Here is a 6,479-nt window from a genome sequence, read left to right as displayed (position 1 = left end):
TTCCTTGTACAAATTTGCCATTTTGGTTCTCCATTTTATTTTCACAACCACCCTGCGAGGTAGGTCACCTAAGAGAAAGAAACAGAGACAGAGAAAGAGGCTGACCCATGGCCACTCATTCAGCATCTAACTATTTGACAGGTACACTACTTCCGAACACGGAAGCTCCACTTCTAGGTATTTTTTAAAAAAACTTTCCTTGTACAAATTTGCCATTTTGGTTCTCCATTTTATTTTCACACCCACCTTGCGAGGTAGGTCACCTGAGAGAAAGAAACAGAGGCAGAGAAAGAGGCTGGCCCACTGCCACTCATTCAGCATCTAACTATTTGACAGATACACTACTTCTGAACACAGAAGCTCCACTTCTAGATATTTTTTTAAAAAACCTTCCTTGTACAAATGTGCCATTTTGGTTCTCCATTTTATTTTCACAACCACCCCGCAAGGTAGGTCACCTGAGAGAAAGAAAAAGACAGAGAAAGAGGCTGGCCCACGGTCACTCTTTCAGCATCTACCTATTTGACATGTACACTACTTCCGATCACGGAAGCTCCGCTTCTAGGTATTTTTAAAAAAACCTTCCTTGTACAAATTTGCCATTTTGGTTCTCCATTTTATTTTCACAACCACCCTGCAAGGTAGGTCACCTGGGAGAAAGAGACAAAGAAAGAGGCTGGCCCACGGTCACTCTTTCAGCATCTAACTATTTGACAGGTACACTACTTCTGAACATGGACGCTCCACTTCTGGGAATTTTTTTTTAAACTTCCCTGTACAAATTTGCCACTTGCTGCTGTTCTTGTAACTGCAGTCTGTTGGGTTGCTACTCTTTAATCCAGATTCGTTTTGTCCTTTATTTAGTTCTTTCTTTTTCCGTTGTTGTCGTTAAACCCGATTTCGCTTCCTTTTATTTAGTTCATCTGATCAAAACATTTCTCTCCTGTCCTTCCACCCAGCTCAGGATTCCTGAGATGTCGCTTAGGGGCTGCTTGGCCATTTTTCAAATTTTATTTTTAAAAAAAGATTGCTTGGACATTTTTCAATTTTAAAAAAAAATCTACAAAACACATTGTTATTATTTTTTTAAAACAAACGTAGCAATGGGACCTCCCGCGATCCCTCTCCTAGCTTGGAATGAAGGGAACACATCCACGATTCAGCCTGTCAATCAATCCATCCCTCAATCGGTTTAACCCTTTAACTTCCCCCCTCCAGTGCGGCGGCGGCGTCCCCCATGGCCACTTCCCTGCTTTCCCCCTCGCAGTCCCCGCAGCGCCACCCTCCCCTGCCCGCGGCCTACCTGGCGGGCCGGAAGGTGGACGGAAGCAGCAGGTCCCTCCGCTTCTCCTCTCCCCGCCACCGCCGGCCGAGTCCGTCTCCCTCAGGCGCCGGACCCCGGCCCGACCGAGCCCCTGCCGCTCCCGCAGGCCGAGAGGCCGCTCCCGATTAGCTCCATGAGACGCCCCCGCCCATTGGCTCCCCGACCCGCGCGTGCCCCGCGCTCGCTTCCTCATTGGTCGGAGGGAAGCAGGGGCGGAGAAGACGGCGGGAAAAGGAGGGGGCAGAAGGGGGCTGCGCGCGCATATCCGGGCGGCGCTGGCCGCTCGGGCGCGCCCACCTCTCGGGGTTCCCACCTCCCGGTGGGGCCTGGAGGGCTCCCGGGACCGCAAGGAATTTCTAGGGAGCGGTCCCGCCTGGAGAACGTGGCTGCTTTTTGGACGGTGTGGTTCCATGGCGTTGTGCCCCAAATCCTAAAGGGAGGTTTGACTCTCAAAAGCTTACCCCCTAGGATCTAGGGGTGTCAAACACGGGGCCCCCGGAGGGCTTCTATCAAGCCCGCAGTGGAACTGGCTGTCTTCTGCTGCTGCTTCCAGTTCTGCTGCTGCTGCCGCCATAAGGTGGGTCTGCAGTTTACAGATGCACACCTGAACAGCAGACTCAAGATTGCAACAGCACAGACATTTTGATGCAGTAATTCAGAGCAAGAGGTGTCAGTCATCGGACACTGTTAAATAAACAAAATATTGCAAGAGTGCTGATGTTTTAAGCATGTTTTTATTTTAAGTAAAAAAAAACCCTCTGTGTTTGTGTCCTTTATATAAAGTTGATATCTCCGCTACCTGGCATTACCTTTATGACACACGTGGCCCGGCCCGACAAGGTCTCATTCATGTCAGATCCGGCCCTCATAACAAATGAGTTCGACACCCCTGCCCTAGATGTCTTGAACAGTCTCCAAGGTACTGCTGGAGCCTACCAGAGCTGGTCTACTGCAGACCAGCACAGGCAAACGCCTGAAAGTATCTTGGAGGAAATGGCGGCTTCAGAGGGTGGACTCTACCGGACGTCATCCCTTAGGTTTGCCAGCCTCCAGGTGGGGCCTGGGGATCTCCCGCTTTTACAACTGATCTCCATCTGACAGAGATCAGCTCCCCTGGAGAAAATGAGTCAACCAAAAAAGGGATCACAGTTACAGATTCATACTACCAAACAAAGAAACACTGTGATAAAATTGACAGTGTTTCTTTGATAGTATGGAGAAAATGGCTGCTTTGAAGGGTGGACTCTGTGGCATTGGACCCGGCTGAGGCCCCTCCCCGTCCCAAACCCCGCCCCCTCCTGGCTCCACATACCCCAAAAACCTTCAGGTATGTTCCCACCCAGACCTGGCATCTCTCACATCCCTGCTGAGTTTCTCTGCCCTCCCCAACTCTCCAGGAATTTCCTAAGGCACAGTTGGCAACCCTGTATGCCCCACCAGAGACTTTACTGCTGCAGGTTGACTTGACAGTGTAAGACAAGGCGACAGAAGCCACTGCAAATAGATGTAGTGCTAAGGGCAGACAGAAAAGCAATTAAGAAAATGGCAAGTGCTGGGTTTTTTTTAATGTCTTCTTCCCCCTTCTTTGTTTTGAAGGGAAACCAGAGTTGCAATAGCATAATGTCAGTGTCAAGACTAGGAGTGGCAACTCCAGGTTAGAAAATTCCTGGAGATTCAGGGGCGGACCTCAGTGGAGATGTGATAACATTGAGTCCACACTCCAAAACAGCCGTTTCCTGTGTAGGGGAACTGATTCTCTGTCATCTAGAGATTAGTGAGAAGAAGAAGAGATTGGATTTATACCCAGCCCTTCACTACCCAAAGGCATCTCAGAGCGGCTGACAAACTCCTTTCCCTTCCCCTCCCCAGAACAGACTCCCTGTAAGGTAGGCGGGGCTGAGAGAGCTCTGAGAGAAACTGCTCTTTTTCAAGGACAGCTCTTGTCAGAACTATGGCTTGCCCAAGGTCATCCAGCAGGTGCAAGCGGAGGAGTGGGGAACCAAACCTGGTTCTCCCAGAAGAAGAGGAGGAGGAGATTGGATTTATACCCCATCCTTCACTCCCCAAGGGTGTCTCAGAGCAGCTTACAAACTTCTTTCCCTTCCCCTCCCCACAACAGACACCCTGTGAGGTGGGCGGGGCTGAGAGAGCTCTTGACAGAAACTGCTCTTTTTCAAGGACAGCTCTGACAGGACCAAGGCTTGCCCAAGGTCATCCAGCAGGTGCAAGCGGAGGAGTGGGGAATCAAACCTGGTTCTCCCAGATTAGAGTCCATGCACTTAACCTCTACACCAAGCTGGCTCTCTTAGATATGAGTCCAGTTGCACCTTGGAGGCCAAAAATGTTTCCGGGGTGTAAGTGTTCTAGAGTCAAACTTCCCTTCATCAGATACAAGATTAGTTGCAATTCCAGGAGCCTTCCAGCCCTCACCAGGAGGCTGGCAACCAAATTACTGATCAACAATATTGACTGAAGCACCTGCAAATTGGGGCCAGGTGCAGCACCTGCTTGGACCTGCCAAGATGTGCTGCGCAGAGAAGTAGATTTCCCGTTTCTAAACAGAAACGACCTCTGTTGAGAGGCTTGGTTTGACTTGTCGAATACAGAGATGGATTTGCAGAGGAAAGTGCCTTGTTTAAAGACAACAGCTTCCACTCAGCTGCCACTGTCTTCAAGAGAGATGGCCATTTTGTTGATGCAATTGAAAATGCAGGATGAAATAGTTAAATAATGTATGAGTAAAGGTAAAGGTAAAGGTTCCCTTGCTCGAAAGCCAGTTGAGTCCGACTCTAGGGTTGCGGTGCTCATCTCCGTTTCAAAGCCAAAGAGCCAGTGCTGTCCGAAGACGTTCCCGTGGTCATGTGGCCGGCATGACTAAACACCAAGGCGCACGGAACGCTGTTCCCTTCCCACCGAAGTGGTACCTGTTTATCTACTTGCAATTTCTTGCTTTCGAACTGCTAGGTTGGCAGGAGCTGGAACGAGAGACGGGAGCTCACTCCGTCATGCGGCACACTCGGGTCTCGAACTGCTGAACTACCGACCTTCCACAGCCTGCAGTTCAGCGTCTTAACCACTTGAGCCACCGCAAAATATAGGTTATAACACAGATCTGTCAAAATGGAGTAAAACATGGAATGTGAATATCAAGTTGACTAAATCTGTTATCATTTAAAGAAAATCTGTATAAAATGTTCTATAGATGGCACCTAACCCCAGATAGGTTAGCTAACATGTATAAAACAGATGCTGGTAATGTAATAATCATGCTGGATCATACTATCATATGTGGTGGACATGTAAAAAAGTTCATAAATACTGGATTGGAGTACATACTCTCTTACAATCAGTGTTGAATACTACAATACTTTTTTAAACCAGAAATATTCCCATTAAGCTGTTTACCAGATGACTTAGATAAGAACCATAGATACTTTATTTATTTTGAATGTTATAACAGCAGCCAGAATCTTATTTGCAACGACATGCACTGAAAATCCCAACACTTAATGAGTTGATAACGAAGATTATGGAATTATGTGCTGAAATGTACAGATTGACAAATATACTAAAAGGAAAAATGGAAGAAGAATTTAGGGACCATGGAGGGCATTTTATGACTGGTTAAAACATAAGTCCTGAGAAACTAAGACTGAATGAAGAACAATAAGAAAGATGGTTATAATAGTTATATGAAACTTTCAGGAGTAGATTTGGATGCAGAATGTTAAATTGGTTTTTTAATACATAGCTTTGTACTCTTTCGCCCCCCCCTTCTATTCCCTTTCCCTCTTTCTATATATAAAGTAATAAAATTCTTTTTTAAAAAAACGGAGAGAGAGAGAGAGATGGCCCTTTGTTTTACATACTTCTTCCCACACCTCTCTACAAGAAAAGCAAGCTTCCCGCACTCCTGTTCAGAATGACAATTCCAGAGGGGTGGAAAAATAAAACGGCGTAGAAGAATTAGATTCTATAATTACATTGCAAATTAAAGGCCCCGTCACACAGGCCAGATAATCACTGGTCCATCTAGCTCGGTTGAATCTAATCTGACTGGCAGTTGCTCTCCGGGATCTGTAGCAGAGATGTGGAGATGGGTGCCTAACCCTCTGAGCTCTGCTTCCTCTCCCAGAAAACTATCTGCTGCTGATCAGGCTATTGACCCTACTGAGCCAGGAAGGGGCTCTCCATCCCCTTCCCTGTAAAGCATACAGACAGAGACCATTGTCTTGCATGGAAGCCGCCATAGGGGCATTGTGCTGGGAGACAGGGCAGGAACGTGTCTTTTAAAAAGCCGGGTTGCTTCTTTGTGTTGAAAGTACTCCTAATAAAGACTTGGGGACAGCTGACAAAACAGGACAGTCAGGGCTGGTCTGTGCAGGCAGAGGAATGAAGTGACAGAAGCTGGAGGGGGCTGAATCGGTTGCATCTCTTCAGAGTGCAGATGCCAGTGGGAGAGCCAGTGTGGCGTAGCGGTACAGAGTGTCACTCTAGGTTTGGGGAGATGTGAGTTCAAATCCACATTCAGCCATGACATTTGGAAGCTGACCTTGGACCCACCTTACAGATTTTGTAGTGTATTCCAAAGCTGCCATGGAATGCATGATGTATGTGAAGCATCTCATTGACTTGTAATGTTAAGCTTCGTCCTGGGCTAAAATCCAAATACATCCAATCGTGTTACTAGCCAGGAAGCACCTAACCAATCACCTTCAAGCAAGCTCCCTGAGCGGGAACGTCCGTGATTGGTCCTTATCTGAACAACCGTATTGGTTGGTATTTGTACAGTGGGTGTGGCTATATTAGCCGGGAATGTTTAAAAGCAGGACAGCTGCAATGTAAGGCTGTTTTGGCTATCAGATGTTGATCCGTGTTGGAGTTGTGTTCGAATTGAAGAATAAAGCTGTGTTCTTGCTGAATCACTCTCCAACTTCTTTGTTAAGCGAGTGACTTAACATATATTTAATAGGAGCCCCCCCCCCCAGTATTTTGTAAAAGTTCCAATTTTTCCATTAAGAAAAAAAATGAATTAAAGACCTCAGGGGGGAAAGTCCCCTCCCCTCAATTTTTCTGTGTTTTTCCACCCCAAGTTTTCACAGCTCTAACAAAGGCAGTAGGAATAACTCTGTTGTGTCCGCTGGCCGCCACCAGG

The 6,479-nt window shown here is 47.2% G+C and overlaps 1 protein-coding gene across 1 annotated transcript in view; it reads right to left on the bottom strand.

The window, feature by feature from the left end:
• Window positions 1-1,345, bottom strand: part of TYK2 (tyrosine kinase 2) — a 112,151-nt gene extending 110,806 nt beyond the window's left edge. The window contains exon 1 of the mRNA XM_015407598.1: window positions 1,304-1,345. The gene's annotated coding sequence lies outside the window, so the exon portion shown is untranslated. The remainder of the gene's footprint in view (window positions 1-1,303) is intronic.
• Window positions 1,346-6,479: the final 5,134 nt, after the last annotated feature.

This window comes from Gekko japonicus, unplaced genomic scaffold (assembly GCF_001447785.1).
Source record: "Gekko japonicus isolate JY-2015 unplaced genomic scaffold, Gekko_japonicus_V1.1 scaffold3344, whole genome shotgun sequence".
NCBI lineage: Eukaryota > Metazoa > Chordata > Lepidosauria > Squamata > Gekkonidae > Gekko > Gekko japonicus.
The sequence above is the reverse complement of the archived record's forward strand: the minus strand, read 5'-3'. Positions and strand labels throughout refer to the sequence as shown.